Here is a 12,297-nt window from a genome sequence, read left to right on the forward strand (position 1 = left end):
TGGAGAGGATTCGATGTGAGATGGGAAAGAGAGGAAGAGATGGAGAGACAGAGACAGAGGGAGGACAGAGATGGAGAGGGAGAGAAAGAAGGAAGGAGGAATGGAGAGGGAGAGAGAGAGAGAGAGAGAGAGAGAGAGAGAGAGAGAGAGAGAGAGAGAGAGAGAGAGAGAGAGAAAATTAAGACTGTGAGTGCTAGAATTCTGGGGTCTGGGGTCTAATTCTCCCCATCCTCCTCAACACACATGGCATAATTATTGACAAAAAAGACCAATGGTGAGAGATATTGGTTAGAATTTCTCTTGACTACTTATATAAATTGGACATTTTCTGAATTTTTCTTGTTGTTTGTTGTTAAGAATATCTGGGGGGGAGGGGTATGGGAAGGAAACCTAGAGCACATGTTCTGTGTATAACCATGAGTGACAAGATTGTGATATGCGCTTATGTGATATAAGATTGTATCATCCTATTTTTCACCATAGTATAATGTTATGACAAATCAGCTCATTTGTCTACCAAAAAAACAAAAACAAAAAAACTTTCCATAATGACCTATGAGTTCCTTTACTTAGATTTCCCTTTATTATGTCAGTACTCATGGTTAACAGCTACCTAGGCATGTCTGAAGATGTACATGGTCATTTACTGTACTTCCCGGTGATAGCCAGTACATGAATGAATAAAAATGCATTTTGTTTAATTCTTTTTTCATCTGGTAAAACCATATCCATTTTTTGTTGTTGATCATTTGATGATGCTAAAGTCTTTTATGTAGAGAACTTTCTTTTTGGTGTCTTAAGTAGCTATGGCTACTAAGGAGACAGAGGCTATTGCCATTATAAGAGCAGTTGTTAGGTCACATCTTCATAAGAGTTGATTCCCTGAATCAGCAGTTGGTAAGAGATTATTATTGGTGAGGCAATTAGATGGTTGCAGTGGGTTCAGCACTGACCTGGGGTCAGGAAAACCTGAATTCAAATATGGCCTCAGACACTTAATAACTATTTAAGCCTAGCAGAGGGTAATACCCTCCCTCTGCCTCAGTTTCCTCATTTATAAGATGAAGCTAATAAAGGCACCTATTTCCCATAGTTGTTATGAGAATAAATTGAGGCAATATTTGTAAAAAAAAAATAGCATTTAAACCTTAAAGCACTATTAATTTATTTTTTAAAGCAATTGGCGTTAACTAACTTGCTCAAGGTTACACAGCCAGTTATTTCAGGGTGTGGTGCTAAGTATCTGAGCCCGGATTTGATCCCAGGTCATCCTGACTCTGGGGCCGGTGCTCTAAAAGCACTATTTAAATGTTAGGTAGTAGTAGGAGTAGCAGTAGTATCAGCAACAGCAGCAGTAGCAGTAGTTGTGGTAGTAGTAGCAGTAGTTGTTGTAGTAGTAGGAGCAGAAGCAACAGCAGCAGTAGCAGTAGTTGTAGTAGTAGTAGCAATTGTTGTGGTAGTAGTAGGAGCAGTAGCAGAAGCAACAGCAGGAGCAGTAGTAGCGGTAGCAATAGTTGTGGTTGTAGTAGCAGTAGGTGTAGTAGTAGGAGTAACAGTAGCAGCAGCAGCAGCAGCAGTAGCAGTAGCAGCGGAACAAACATCAGAAGTAGTTGTAGCAGTAACAATAGAACCAGTAACAGTAGTAGCAGTAGTGGTGGTGGTGGTAAGGAACAATATAACATACAGATGTTAGATTAATGACCATAGCACTAAGAGAAGCCTTTAGGTATAGAGGATCAATTCTGGCTATTGTTTTCTTTTTTTTTTTTTTAAGCAATAGGGGTTAAGTAACTTGCTCAAGGTTACATGGCCAGGTGTTTCTGGGTGGGTGCTAAGTGTCTGAGCCCGGGATTCGATCTCCAGGTCTTCTCAACACTGGAGCCGGTGCTTCTACTCACTGTGCTACTTGGCCACCCCTAGGCTATTGTTTTCTAATCTTCATACCTATGACTCCCTGGAAATTGAGATATGAGTTGATAATTCCCCCCTCCCCCCAATCCCTCAGGTCCCATGGCTCATGTCCTACCAGGAAAGATTATCCTCTTTACTATAAATCCATTCTGTCTTCCATTATTCCTTGTTGTGGCAGGTTCACTTTGAATCCCTACTATACTAATAGAACTTTTAATTGTGGACACGCAACAGGAACCCATGGTCTAAGAGATCCTAGGTTCACAGAAGAGTCAGGGGAGCAGCATGGAGTGGTGGAGAGCTGAACTTGGAGTCACGAAGACCTGAGTTGAAATCCTATCTCAGACACTTACTAGCTGTGTGACGCTGGACAAAAAACTTAATATCTCTATGCCTCAATTTCCTCATCTATAAACTGAAAGGTTTGGACTTGATGGCCTCTAATATCTCTTCTAGGTCTAAAGAGATGATCCTATGAATGAGACTACTTCTAATAGTCTGCCAGGGTTGCAGGCCCATAAAAAATTCTTGGGAGTCAGTCTACAACATGCACACCATGAAGCTGGTAGAAGGTTTCCACCAATATTATTGCATCAAACCTAGCCCTAAAATTCCTGAGAGATGTACTAGGGAGTTATGGTGCCTGGGGCCATAAAAATATGGGCAAGGAGGATGTTTGGTAAGCACAATGTCACCATAAATGAATGCTATCTTGGACAAATAACTTCCTTGTATATTTTCTCTAATTAATTTTCTAGCTTTTGATGACTATTTAGACTTTTTCTACTTTCAACTTTCCTAAGGGACTTGAATTGCTAATATTTGGCTTAATCTCATGGTTTCTAATATTCTTTGCTTTGATTTATAGTCTGGTACATACTCCCTTTTCCCCAAATGAGTTCTTCCCTCAGAGTCAGGAGGCTTTGTAGAGCCCCAGGACTTAATTTTTTAGTACAGCATCCATCTACAAATAAAAGCATTTGAAAACCCTTCACATCAATAGGTAATTCTTCTGTTTAGATTGTGTGCAAAACACTAGTAAGCAGGTCCGGTGAACACATTTATTTTTCCCTTTTCCATTTCACATCTATTTGTCATTTTCATGATTTCATCTACAAATGCTCTTGAGTTAAGTTTGTATTTGTGTATGTGAGATGTACTTTTCTTTGTAAATCTGAAAATATGACTTACCAGTTGCATTGTGGGAACAATGTAGGGAAAGAAGACCTTGATCTTAATTTTAATTGTTCTATTTTAAGTTAATGCTGTATTTTATTATTTCTTTAGTAATTGAGAATGCACATTCTTTGTACAAGGAGGAATGTAGAGTCCTTTCTGTTCCTTTACCATATCTAGAGCTGGGAGAACTAGGATACATTTATTCAAGCCAAAGAATGATTTCCTGTCTCTGATATTTTTCTGTCTCCTGATACAGTATACTCCTTGGAGAAAGAAGAAGATAGTCTACATAACCTATATCCCTTTAAGTTTATGTACTTACTGCCCAGGATAAGTGTTAACCCCATTTTACAGATCAGGATACTGGAGTTTGCAGAGATTAAGTGACTTGCCCAAGTTTACTAAGGTGATAAATGACCTACAAACCTAAGTTCACAGGAAATGGCAAACCACTCCAGTATCTTTGCCAAGAAAACCCCAAATAGGGTCACGAAGAATAGTACATGACTGAAATGACTGAACAATAACAAGATCTTCATAACAATATACAAACTTTTTTTGTGGGTGTGGGGGTGAGAGTGGGGAAGGTGTGGACCTATGATTTCTCTGATATAGGGACCTCCTGGTAAGATGAAGATAAGCAGCTGTTCTGCTAATTATTAGAGCATTACTGAGGGAAAACTGAGGATAAGTGATTTTCTCAGGGTGACCCAGACAATATGTATCAAAGTGGGGACTTATACCCAGAGCATCCTAACTCTAAGATGGACTTTTATTAAAGCCAATTAAATTAAAAACTAGATGACCTTGAATGTTTTCCCTGATTTCTAATAATCTAAAAAAAAAATAACAATAACTAACAAATGCAACATACTTAACTATATGACTTTGATCCTATGGGGTAGGAATCTAAATTTTGAAAAATTGGAAAAATGATATTTAAGAAAGATCACTGACTTTATGATTAGCTGATGTGAGTTGGAGCCTAGGACATAGCTTATATAATGTGCTATATGTGATTTAATCAAAAGTAAACCAATGTGTTGCTATCATTCCTGTTTGTGTTGATAGTTACTAAATTCTGACTAAGTTTAATGTGCTATAAATATATTACAAATCATAAATACAAGTTTATATCATTTTTTTCTGCAAATGTTATTTGTTTTGGATTTTTAAAAGTTTAGCCATATAGGGCAAAATAGAAATGGGTACTTCTCTCTTCATTAAATTACCAGCTTGTTACACATAAGTATTTCTCCAGAACTCTAATTGCATTCCCTAATGTTTCATGCCTTAAGGAGCCACCAGGTTGATTCCATTCCAAATGTCAGCACTGTTTATTCCAAATTAACCTGCATCAAGGGAAATAGAGCACATCGATGAAACTCTATAGGCCACTAGGTAGTTTTCCTTCAGGTCTTTGATCACCTTAACAATAAACATTAGTAAAAAGCACAAATTAATAGAATCATAAAAAACCCACAAAAATTAGATTGGAACTCTTACTTTTAATCTCCCTTGCATGCAGATGCCAAAAATTAATAGTGATAAGATTAAAATAAATATTTTGTATAATGGGTTTCTGCTTGGAGCTCAATGGATAGAGCTGTACTTAGATTAGGGAAGCCCCAAAAGCCCTAAAAAAAAGCTCAAAAGCTCATGTCTTTTACAGTAACCGTGTGACTTTGGGCAAGTCATTTAACTGCTCCTTACTTCAGTTTCTTTATCTGTCAAAAGGGAATAATGATAGCTGTTGTCCCTATCTCACAGGACTGCTATGAAGTTCAAATGAGATAATATATGTAAGGTGCTTTGCAAATTGTGAAGTGTCATATGAATGTCATGATGATGGTAATACTCTAACCCACAAATCTCAGGATGAAATGTCAAATGTCTACAAATCCATCCCATATTCTTCAAATAAAACTATGTTTATTTATGATGTTAGCATAGCAAAGAAGACAAACTTGAAGGGGAAAGGTAATAAATTTTGCCCTGGAGCTGAAGAACTGTGCCCCACCGGGAGTTGAGTTAACCCATAGCATTGAGGCAAATCAGTTTGGTTCAAAAACAATTATTAAGCATCTACTATGCCAATAAAGAGCAAAGGAAACTTCCTAATTTTCTATGGAGACACCAGCTGTTTATCTTCCCTCTTATGCTAATAACTTGAAACCATTGCTTAAACATCTTCAAACACCACCAGATTCCCTTGGGTTTTGTGCCCAAGTCCAAATGAAAGAAAGTATAACTCATTTAGTTTTGAGTAGCTGATCTTCCATACCTAGAAGGAATGTAAGGGAGTTAGGGAGCACATAGAGAAAATCAACATAAGGGCATGCTACTGCTCTAAGCCACACCTACTTTGGGGGCAACATGCATAGGATGATGATTAATTCATTCCAATGTATGTAAAGCAAATGGATAGGGGACAAACTTAGCTCCATGAACTGTTTGTGTGAAATGACCTTTGGTGGGCAGAAGTTTTTTTTCATGCATTCCAAATAGGGCCCTGAGTAGTTGTTACCTACTCGTGATTACATAACTAGTAAGCATCTGAAGTAGGATTCAAACTCAGTTCGCTTGACTCTAAGTCTGTCACCCTAACCACTGGGCTACATTATCTCCTCTGAAAATGTTTCCTTCCCTCCACATAACAGATTCTATAGATACAATAGTATTTGCAAAACTTACCTTAGAGAGTTTTCGTGAGAAAAAGTGTTTTGTAAGGCATTATGTAAATATGAGCAGCTGCTGTTCTGTTAAAGTCTGCCTGAAATAACATTCATAAAAGTTGTCAACTAGCAGTGTATGAGAATTGTGGAGAATACCAGATATACTCCTAGAGCCAGTGGTGAGATCAAAGGCAAACTTGAAATAGCCAAGGCTTCCCTATACATTTTGTAAATTTTGTATTTTTGTACACAAAGGATTTTTTAAAAATGTATTTACTTTTAGCTTACAGCATTCAGTTCCACAATCCCTTGAGTTCCAAATTTTCCCCTCCTCCCTCTCCTCCCCTTCCCTCCCCCCCATGGCAGCATTCAGTTCTATATAGGTCTAAAAATACCTTCACATTAAACATTAGTCAAGTTATAAAGAAGACTTACAATTATAAAGAAGAAAATAACCAATGGAATGAACAAAATAAAGAGAGCAGGTAGTTTGCTTCAATCTGCATTCAGACTCTATAGTTCTTTCTCTGGATGTGATTATCCCTTTCCATCATGAGTCTTTTGGACTTGTCTTATAACCTTACATTACTAATATGAGCCCAGTCGATCAAGTCAGTCATCACAGATATGATGTGTCTGTAATTGTGTGCAAAGTCCTGCTCTCCTCACTGAGCATCAGTTTATAGAAATCTCTCTAGGTTATTATGAAGTCTGTTCCTCATTTCTAATAGCACAATAGTTATTCCATTATATTCATATACCACAACTTGTTTAGCCATTCCCCAATTGATAGACATCACCTTGATTTCCAATTCTTTGCCACTATAAAAAGAGCTGCTATAAATATTTCACAAAGTTTTTTTGTAAGCTGTAATTTTATATAAAATTTTCCAAGTTTCACTAATCTTGCAGACAAGAACAGAGACACTTAGATCTTTCAAAAATTACCATTAACTCTCCCATTAGTTGGAAGATAGTTTTTAAAACTGTACTGCCATCCTATCAACTGTTGAAAAATGAAGAAACGTCTCTTGAACAACCAATTACCATAAGAGTTTGGGTCCCCCAATGAAAAAGTGAACTTGAGTTTCTTCTGTCTGTTAGAATTGCACTGTAGCAATAACTTATGGTAGTAGTGAGAGGATAAGGCCTAGGATTTTTGTCCCCCAGTGGCCTTGCTTAAGTTGCTTGATGCTCTTCCAGTTTTAGGGACTATGTGTGTGATCCTTGCCCTTCCCTGGTATTGCTCTTTCTCTTGATAGAAGGTAATATTCCCAAACTCTCACATTTGGGGGTTGCTACAGAGGCAATCCCAAGGTTAGAATTATCCAAGAATTCTGACTTTTTTCTTTAGAAGGCTAGATTCTGGAACTTGGGATCCAGGGCCTCTCCTTTCAGACTATGAATGAGAGCACATATAAGTCCATATCTCTCTTCCCCCAAAAAGTTCTTAGTGCCTCCAAGAAGGTGAGTGAAGGAATGGGGGAAGTTTGTGCACACACAGAGGAGTTCTTCCCCTGGGATGTAGGATCCCTCTTAATTCTGCTACTCCAGCCTGTCATCCGAAAAGGGAAAAGGGTACCTCATTGGTGAGGAGGAGTACCTTTCATAGGCTCAGCAAAAAGGGCTTTGACCCACAATAGTTTGAACCAATCAATCACATTATCCACAATCATTAAAACTTGTTTTTAGTGAGACATCAAAGATTATTGTTGTTTAGTCTTCGTGTCCAACTCTTCATGACCCCTCTTGGAGTTCTCTTGGCAAAAATACTAAGTAGTTTGTCATTCCCTTCTCTAGTTCATTTTATAGATGGGAAAACTGAGGCAAACAGGGTTGAATAACTTGCCTAACACAGCTAGTGTCTGAGTCGAATTTGAACTTGGGTCTTCCTGACTCCGGAACAGAAGCTCTATCCACTACACCACCTAGCTGCCCTCAAAGCATGTAACTCAGAAAATATTCCCTAATCTTTTCAAAGAAGTTGTGAATAATTATGCCCAGGCCTGTCTTTACTGAGACATCAAAGATTATTGATTATAGGCTCATGAAATTGATCTGGGTGTTGATTTGTAAAATCTAGGTGTCTCTGTTTTTGTCTACAACTATAAGGTTGTAGACTTGTGTGCATCCCTGCAGAATAAGTGAAAATCATGGCAATATTAGGGGACTTTCTCTAGGAATCCAAGCTTATTCTCTTCTGAGGGAAATTCAAGCCATAGGGTGATGCTGTGTGTCTGGGGTAAAGAGGAGGAAAAGGACTATAGAGAGTTCTGGGGGAAAGGTGGGGTTTACCATGGAGAAATAAGAATTAGATAACTTTCTATGGGATACTATTAGTCTTCTATTTGTTTTCTGCATTTTTAATGGAGCAAAATAAAGGCTGGTCTTTACCATGTATGCATTGTGACCCTGAGTGATTCTATGGGAGACTGGTATCCTTTAATCTATGTCATTGGAGACCTTGATAGGAGCTATATTGGGGCTATATTTTGAGATATGTCATTGAGAAACCTGAGTGGGAGAAAATGAGCCAAACAGATACTATTTGGCGGCTATCTTCAAGACTGAGCCCGATCCTTGTAGGCCCAACCCTTGGGGTGCTAGGCCACAGGTTGGCTACTTTTGGAATAAGTATGTACCTCTAATATATATTATGCAAACTTTTTTTCCAGCTTAAAAGATGAGAAAACTGGATACTTTAATATGCCCCAATATATTTCATCTATAACCTAGAATATTCAGACTTTTCTAATAGAGGATGTAAAATTTATAGTGTCAAGGGTCAGCCATTATCCAGATGTTTCCAACAGATGTATCCAACACATATGTCAAGCCTCTGGTGTTGGAAGCTGGATAAGACAAACAATAGGGTTCTGGGTCTCACTTGGCATTAGTGGGGTAGCCTCTCTCCTCTGCAGTGGAAGTTGCCTCCTTCCTTCACTGAAAAGGTCTTGATAGCCTTAGGTTAGGGCTCCAAGTAGGCAGCTTCTCAATCTGCTTGCCTTTTATTCCCTTTTTACCTTGGTCAAGTTCAAAAACTTCTCTGGTTCTCATTTTCCTTAACTTATAATAATGGTTTTTATTTATATAGTTCTTTGCATATATTATCTTATTTGAGCCTCATGATGAGGTAGGTATCATATCCATATGGTCATACAGTTAGTGCCAGAGGTAGGATTTGAACCCAGGCTTTTTTCATTCAGATCATGAACTCTTTCTGCATTGCCTTAGTATGACTTGAGAGAGAGATCCACTGACCAAAATGACCTCTCATATCACCTGAAATTTTAAGAATTGCAGATTCATTTGGCTAACAAGCAAATATTCATTGGATGGTTAGGGGAAGAGGTTAAAAAATCTTTCCCACTTCAAGGGGCATCTTTCTATACTTTCCCGGTCTCAGGCTGCTAGCTATTTCTCTCTCATACACACTCTTCCCCAACACACAGAGGGAATCCCACATGGTAACATGGATGGGCTTGTGGTATGAGCAAGTGGTTTGAAGATCTATCACATAAAACTTCAGGCAACAAATTGGTGCCATGAAAATAGTGAGAATAGGGGCAGCTAGGTGGCGCAGTGAATAGAGCACTGGCCCTGGAGTCAGTAGGACCTGAGTTCAAATCTAGCTTTAGACACTTAACACACACAAAAAAACTAGCTGTGTGACCTTGGGCAAGTCACTCAGCCCCAGTTGCCCTCCAAAAAGTAAAAAAAGAAAGAAAGAAAGAAAATAATAAGAATAGCCAGCATTTTTATAGTGACTACTACTGTCAAGTGCTGTCCTAAGTGCTTTACAAACATTGTCTTATTTGATCCTTACAACAATCCTGCAGAGTAGGTGCTATAATTATCCCCATTTTACAGCTGAGGACACCAAGACAAACAAAAGTTAAGTGACTTGCCCAGAGTCACCCTGCTAGTAAGGAGTTGAGATCACATTTGAACTCAGGTCTTCCTAACTCCAGGTCCAGTGCTCTATCAATGGATTCCTTAGGGATTGCTAAGGCACGCGGCACACACACACACACACACACACACACACACACACACACACACACACCCTTTTCTTAAAGGAATAAAATATGGAAAATGGCATATAACAATTTCAGTTTGGGAGGAGAAAATGGATAGCAGTGACAACATTTTCTTATTGGACCAGGGGCAGGAAATGGTAAGAAAGGAATTATATGGAAATCTCCAGGCAAGGATAATAAGACCAGGTTGATACAAAGCAGGTGTCTAAGTCTGGAGAGAGCGAGGTAATGGGAGTATTCAGCAGAACCAGAATTAGTCAAGATTTGAAAACTTTCGAACTCAGGCAAGATTTGAAAATCACACACTTTCTATGTGTTACTGTAGTTCAATGGATGTGTTTTACCTTTGCTATGTGAATTGATCTATCACAAAATAATGCCTATATGTTATAAAGCAAAAAAAAATTTTTTGGCCTTTTGGAGGGCAATTGGGGTTAAGTAACTTGCCCAAGGTTACACAGCTAGTTTTTTTGTGTGGGTGTTAAGTGTGTGAGGCTGGAACCGAACTTGGATCCTCCTGACTCTGGGGCCTGCGCTTTAGTCACTGCACCACCTAGCTGCCCCGTAAAGCAGAATTTTCTGATGTGAAATGGAAGATGCTGGCAGACATAGCATTCAAAAAATGGCAAGGAAGACTTCGAGTTAATAAAATGTCAGGGGCTGTCTGCTGAGGCAAAAGTATGATGTGTCTGTGTGTGTCTGTGTGTGTGTGTGTGAAGGGAGGAAGGGTATCCCAAAAAAACCCAAACTTTGCATACTTCATAATTTTGTGTAGAGTCAGTGCTGCACAGAGGTTTAGGAAATGCCACCATCCTCAAATTTGGGATGGCTACGTTGGGTCACAATAAGACTACCCAGATTTTTAGAGTTACCTCACCACTCCTCAGAAGCCAACAAAACAAACGAGAGGCTCAGCCATAGTGTTGGCTATTCCCTGTGGTGGTGTTTGTGGTTCTCATCTGACACTACTTATTTGGGGGAAAAATAATTTTGTTTTGCTAGGAGGAAGAAATTGAGGTGTAGCTCTCAGCAAACTAGAGGAGTCTGACAGGTATATTCCTCCAGCCTTAAATGTCAGCTACTTGTCTGTAACCCAGAGAAGTATTAGACAATCAAACCAAGGAGCAATAACCCGGAACATTCGTGGGGTCCTCCACTGTAAGAATACCAGTTTGTTATGCAAGATAATGCTACGTCCAACCCCCCCCCCAAAACCAAATCCACAAAAAAAAATACAAAAACACCCCAAGGGGCAGTTAGGTGGTATAGTGAATAGAGCACTGGCCCTGGAGTCAGGACGACCTCAGTTCAAATCCGGCCTCAAACACTTAACATTTACTAGCTGTGTGACCTTGGGCAAGTCACTTAATGCCAATTGCCTTGCCTTTCCCCTTTCAAAAAGCACAAACAAAAAAACCCAACCACCCCACAACCTGCTTTAAGTAGTTAATTTATAGAAAATTGAAATCTCTAGACAATAATACTTAACATTTGTGTAATGCTTTAAGGTTTCCAAAGCATGTTATATCTATCTATCTATCTATCTATCTATCTATCTATCTATCTATCTATCTATCTATCTATATCTATTATTTCATTTGAGCCTTCAAGTCAAAATCCTGAGAGAGGTGGAATTATTAGCCCCATTTTACAAATAAGCAAACCAAAACTCATAGAGGTTAAGTGATTTGGTTTGGCCAGGATCACACAGCTAAGTGTTTGAGGCAGGATTTGAATCTAGGTCTCCTTGGATTCCTGTGCTTTCTTTTATCATGTGATATAGTTCATCCACTCAGTATGATCAATAGTTTTTTTTAATGCATTTTATTTCATTATATATTTCCTAATTACATGTACATTTTTAAACAATCATTTTTAAGAATTTTGAGGATCAAATTCTCTTCCTCTCTTGCCCCTCCCCCCTCCTTGAGAAATCAAGTAATTTGATTTTGATTATATATTTAAGGTATGCAAAACAAAGTTCTATATTAGCCATGTTGCAAAAGAAAACACAAACAAAACAAAACAATAAAAATAAAAAAGTTTTAAGAAAAGAATGCTTCAATCTACATTCAGAGTTTATCAGTTCTTTCTCTGGAAATGGATGATATTTTTCAACATGGGTCCTTTGGAATTTTCTTGATCAAAGTAGCTAAATCTTTTGCAGTTGATAATTGTGACAGTATTGTTGTTACTGTGTACAATATTGTATCAGCAATGCCATATTCACAATGCCTATAGAGATTACAAATATGCTGATATAATTATCCATCACAAAATACATCAGGTTTGCCATTGGGGGAAATAAACTAGAAAATTTATTAAGATACCAAAAGACTGAGTCCCAAAACCAGAAAGTGAAAGCCATCAGAGTAGTTATGACATTGGCACAGGTAGATAAAGTAGAAAGCACCCACATTTTCAAGCCTTTAAAACAGAACAGGCTACCTCAGGCAAAGGTCCTCCTCTCCCCACTCACAGCAACCACCCAG

The sequence above is a fragment of the Petaurus breviceps genome, unplaced genomic scaffold, assembly GCF_028583685.1.
Source record: "Petaurus breviceps papuanus isolate PSGF00001 unplaced genomic scaffold, PetGlider_PUasm1.0 90763, whole genome shotgun sequence".
Taxonomy (NCBI): Eukaryota; Metazoa; Chordata; class Mammalia; order Diprotodontia; family Petauridae; genus Petaurus; species Petaurus breviceps.